This window comes from Musa acuminata, unplaced genomic scaffold (assembly GCF_036884655.1).
Source record: "Musa acuminata AAA Group cultivar baxijiao unplaced genomic scaffold, Cavendish_Baxijiao_AAA HiC_scaffold_823, whole genome shotgun sequence".
Taxonomy (NCBI): Eukaryota; Viridiplantae; Streptophyta; class Magnoliopsida; order Zingiberales; family Musaceae; genus Musa; species Musa acuminata.
The window spans coordinates 22,501-27,500 of NW_027021049.1; positions in this window are offsets into that span (position 1 = coordinate 22,501).

The following is a 5,000-nucleotide window of genomic DNA, read 5'->3' on the forward strand; positions in this document are numbered from 1 at the left end:
CTGTTCTTGCATTGCGCGGTGACCGTCGAGAGCGGAGCAAAACGTCAGCCATCTCAGCACCCTGGAACCCCCCGGGTGGCACAGGGCTGGATGGGCTTTCGTATAGCAGGGACGGTGCTGCCTCTCGCTTCGCTCGCTGTCCGCCGCTCGCCGCTCGCGTCGTGCAGCCAAAAATGGCCAGTTTTGGCCCGTTTTTGGGCCGTTTTGGCCAGTTTTTGGCCTGTTCTTGCATTGCGCGGTGACCGTCGAGAGCGGAGCAAAACGTCAGCCATCTCAGCACCCTGGAACCCCCCGGGTGGCACAGGGCTGGATGGGGCTTTCGTATAGCAGGGACGGTGCTGGCCTCTCGCTTCGCTCGCTGTCCGCCGCTCGCCGCTCGCTCGTGCAGCCAAAAATGGCCAGTTTTGGCCCGTTTTTGGGCCGTTTTGGCCAGTTTTTGGCCTGTTCTTGCATTGCGCGGTGACCGTCGAGAGCGGAGCAAAACGTCAGCCATCTCAGCACCCTGGAACCCCCCGGGTGGCACAGGGCTGGATGGGGCTTTCGTATAGCAGGGACGGTGCTGCCTCTCGCTTCGCTCGCTGTCCGCCGCTCGCCGCTCGCTCGTGCAGCCAAAAATGGCCAGTTTTGGCCCGTTTTTGGGCCGTTTTGGCCAGTTTTTGGCCTGTTCTTGCATTGCGCGGTGACCGTCGAGAGCGGAGCAAAACGTCAGCCATCTCAGCACCCTGGAACCCCCCGGGTGGCACAGGGCTGGATGGGGCTTTCGTATAGCAGGGACGGTGCTGCCTCTCGCTTCGCTCGCTGTCCGCCGCTCGCCGCTCGCTCGTGCAGCCAAAAATGGCCAGTTTTGGCCCGTTTTTGGGCCGTTTTGGCCAGTTTTTGGCCTGTTCTTGCATTGCGCGGTGACCGTCGAGAGCGGAGCAAAACGTCAGCCATCTCAGCACCCTGGAACCCCCCGGGTGGCACAGGGCTGGATGGGGCTTTCGTATAGCAGGGACGGTGCTGCCTCTCGCTTCGCTCGCTGTCCGCCGCTCGCCGCTCGCTCGTGCAGCCAAAAATGGCCAGTTTTGGCCCGTTTTTGGGCCGTTTTGGCCAGTTTTTGGCCTGTTCTTGCATTGCGCGGTGACCGTCGAGAGCGGAGCAAAACGTCAGCCATCTCAGCACCCTGGAACCCCCCGGGTGGCACAGGGCTGGATGGGGCTTTCGTATAGCAGGGACGGTGCTGCCTCTCGCTTCGCTCGCTGTCCGCCGCTCGCCGCTCGCTCGTGCAGCCAAAAATGGCCAGTTTTGGCCCGTTTTTGGGCCGTTTTGGCCAGTTTTTGGCCTGTTCTTGCATTGCGCGGTGACCGTCGAGAGCGGAGCAAAACGTCAGCCATCTCAGCACCCTGGAACCCCCCGGGTGGCACAGGGCTGGATGGGGCTTTCGTATAGCAGGGACGGTGCTGCCTCTCGCTTCGCTCGCTGTCCGCCGCTCGCCGCTCGCTCGTGCAGCCAAAAATGGCCAGTTTTGGCCCGTTTTTGGGCCGTTTTGGCCAGTTTTTGGCCTGTTCTTGCATTGCGCGGTGACCGTCGAGAGCGGAGCAAAACGTCAGCCATCTCAGCACCCTGGAACCCCCCGGGTGGCACAGGGCTGGATGGGGCTTTCGTATAGCAGGGACGGTGCTGCCTCTCGCTTCGCTCGCTGTCCGCCGCTCGCCGCTCGCTCGTGCAGCCAAAAATGGCCAGTTTTGGCCCGTTTTTAGGCCGTTTTGGCCAGTTTTTGGCCTGTTCTTGCATTGCGCGGTGACCGTCGAGAGCGGAGCAAAACGTCAGCCATCTCAGCACCCTGGAACCCCCCGGGTGGCACAGGGCTGGATGGGGCTTTCGTATAGCAGGGACGGTGCTGCCTCTCGCTTCGCTCGCTGTCCGCCGCTCGCCGCTCGCTCGCGCAGCCAAAAATGGCCAGTTTTGGCCCGTTTTTGGGCCGTTTTGGCCAGTTTTTGGCCTGTTCTTGCATTGCGCGGTGACCGTCGAGAGCGGAGCAAAACGTCAGCCATCTCAGCACCCTGGAACCCCCCGGGTGGCACAGGGCTGGATGGGGCTTTCGTATAGCAGGGACGGTGCTGCCTCTCGCTTCGCTCGCTGTCCGCCGCTCGCCGCTCGCTCGTGCAGCCAAAAATGGCCAGTTTTGGCCCGTTTTTGGGCCGTTTTGGCCAGTTTTTGGCCTGTTCTTGCATTGCGCGGTGACCGTCGAGAGCGGAGCAAAACGTCAGCCATCTCAGCACCCTGGAACCCCCCGGGTGGCACAGGGCTGGATGGGGCTTTCGTATAGCAGGGACGGTGCTGCCTCTCGCTTCGCTCGCTGTCCGCCGCTCGCCGCTCGCTCGTGCAGCCAAAAATGGCCAGTTTTGGCCCGTTTTTGGGCCGTTTTGGCCAGTTTTTGGCCTGTTCTTGCATTGCGCGGTGACCGTCGAGAGCGGAGCAAAACGTCAGCCATCTCAGCACCCTGGAACCCCCCGGGTGGCACAGGGCTGGATGGGGCTTTCGTATAGCAGGGACGGTGCTGCCTCTCGCTTCGCTCGCTGTCCGCCGCTCGCCGCTCGCTCGTGCAGCCAAAAATGGCCAGTTTTGGCCCGTTTTTGGGCCGTTTTGGCCAGTTTTTGGCCTGTTCTTGCATTGCGCGGTGACCGTCGAGAGCGGAGCAAAACGTCAGCCATCTCAGCACCCTGGAACCCCCCGGGTGGCACAGGGCTGGATGGGGCTTTCGTATAGCAGGGACGGTGCTGCCTCTCGCTTCGCTCGCTGTCCGCCGCTCGCCGCTCGCTCGCGCAGCCAAAAATGGCCAGTTTTGGCCCGTTTTTGGGCCGTTTTGGCCAGTTTTTGGCCTGTTCTTGCATTGCGCGGTGACCGTCGAGAGCGGAGCAAAACGTCAGCCATCTCAGCACCCTGGAACCCCCCGGGTGGCACAGGGCTGGATGGGGCTTTCGTATAGCAGGGACGGTGCTGCCTCTCGCTTCGCTCGCTGTCCGCCGCTCGCCGCTCGCTCGTGCAGCCAAAAATGGCCAGTTTTGGCCCGTTTTTGGGCCGTTTTGGCCAGTTTTTGGCCTGTTCTTGCATTGCGCGGTGACCGTCGAGAGCGGAGCAAAACGTCAGCCATCTCAGCACCCTGGAACCCCCCGGGTGGCACAGGGCTGGATGGGGCTTTCGTATAGCAGGGACGGTGCTGCCTCTCGCTTCGCTCGCTGTCCGCCGCTCGCCGCTCGCTCGTGCAGCCAAAAATGGCCAGTTTTGGCCCGTTTTTGGGCCGTTTTGGCCAGTTTTTGGCCTGTTCTTGCATTGCGCGGTGACCGTCGAGAGCGGAGCAAAACGTCAGCCATCTCAGCACCCTGGAACCCCCCGGGTGGCACAGGGCTGGATGGGGCTTTCGTATAGCAGGGACGGTGCTGCCTCTCGCTTCGCTCGCTGTCCGCCGCTCGCCGCTCGCTCGTGCAGCCAAAAATGGCCAGTTTTGGCCCGTTTTTGGGCCGTTTTGGCCAGTTTTTGGCCTGTTCTTGCATTGCGCGGTGACCGTCGAGAGCGGAGCAAAACGTCAGCCATCTCAGCACCCTGGAACCCCCCGGGTGGCACAGGGCTGGATGGGGCTTTCGTATAGCAGGGACGGTGCTGCCTCTCGCTTCGCTCGCTGTCCGCCGCTCGCCGCTCGCTCGCGCAGCCAAAAATGGCCAGTTTTGGCCCGTTTTTGGGCCGTTTTGGCCAGTTTTTGGCCTGTTCTTGCATTGCGCGGTGACCGTCGAGAGCGGAGCAAAACGTCAGCCATCTCAGCACCCTGGAACCCCCCGGGTGGCACAGGGCTGGATGGGGCTTTCGTATAGCAGGGACGGTGCTGCCTCTCGCTTCGCTCGCTGTCCGCCGCTCGCCGCTCGCGCAGCCAAAAATGGCCAGTTTTGGCCCGTTTTTGGGCCGTTTTGGCCAGTTTTTGGCCTGTTCTTGCATTGCGCGGTGACCGTCGAGAGCGGAGCAAAACGTCAGCCATCTCAGCACCCTGGAACCCCCCGGGTGGCACAGGGCTGGATGGGGCTTTCGTATAGCAGGGACGGTGCTGCCTCTCGCTTCGCTCGCTGTTCGCCGCTCGCCGCTCGCTCGCGCAGCCAAAAATGGCCAGTTTTGGCCCGTTTTTGGGCTGTTTTGGCCAATTTTTGGCCTGTTCTTGCGTGGTGCGGTGACCGTCGTGAGCGGAGCAAAACGTCAGCCATCTCAGCACCCTGGAACCCCCCGGGTGGCACAGGGCTGGATGGGGCTTTCGTATAGCAGGGACGGTGCTGCCTCTCGCTTCGCTCGCTGTTCGCCGCTCGCCGCTCGCTCGCGCAGCCAAAAATGGCCAGTTTTGGCCCGTTTTTGGGCTGTTTTGGCCTGTTTTTGGGCTGTTCTTGTGTGGCGCGGTGACCGTCGTGAGCGGAGCAAAATGTCAGCCATCTCAGCACCCTGGAACCCCCCGGGTGGCACAGGGCTGGATGGGGCTTTCGTATAGCAGGGACGGTGCTGCCTCGCGCTTCGCTCGCTGTTCGCCGCTCTCCGCTCGCTCGCGCAGCAAAAAATGGCCAGTTTTGGCCCGTTTTTGGGCTGTTTTGGCCAGTTTTTGGCCTGTTCTTGCGTGCCGCGGCGACCGTCGTGAGCGGAGCAAAACGTCAGCCATCTCAGCACCCTGGAACCCCCCGGGTGGCACAGGGCTGGATGGGGCTTTCGTATAGCAGGGACGGTGCTGCCTCTCGCTTCGCTCGCTGTCCGCCGCTCGCTGCTCGCTCGCGCAGCCAAAAATGGCCAGTTTTGGCCCGTTTTTGGGCTGTTTTGGCCTGTTTTTGGGCTGTTCTTGTGTGCCGCGGCGACCGTCGTGAGCGGAGCAAAATGTCAGCCATCTCAGCACCCTGGAACCCCCCGGGTGGCACAGGGCTGGATGGGGCTTTCGTATAGCAGGGACGGTGCTGCCTCTCGCTTCGCTCGCTGTCCGCCGCTCGCCGCTCGCTCGC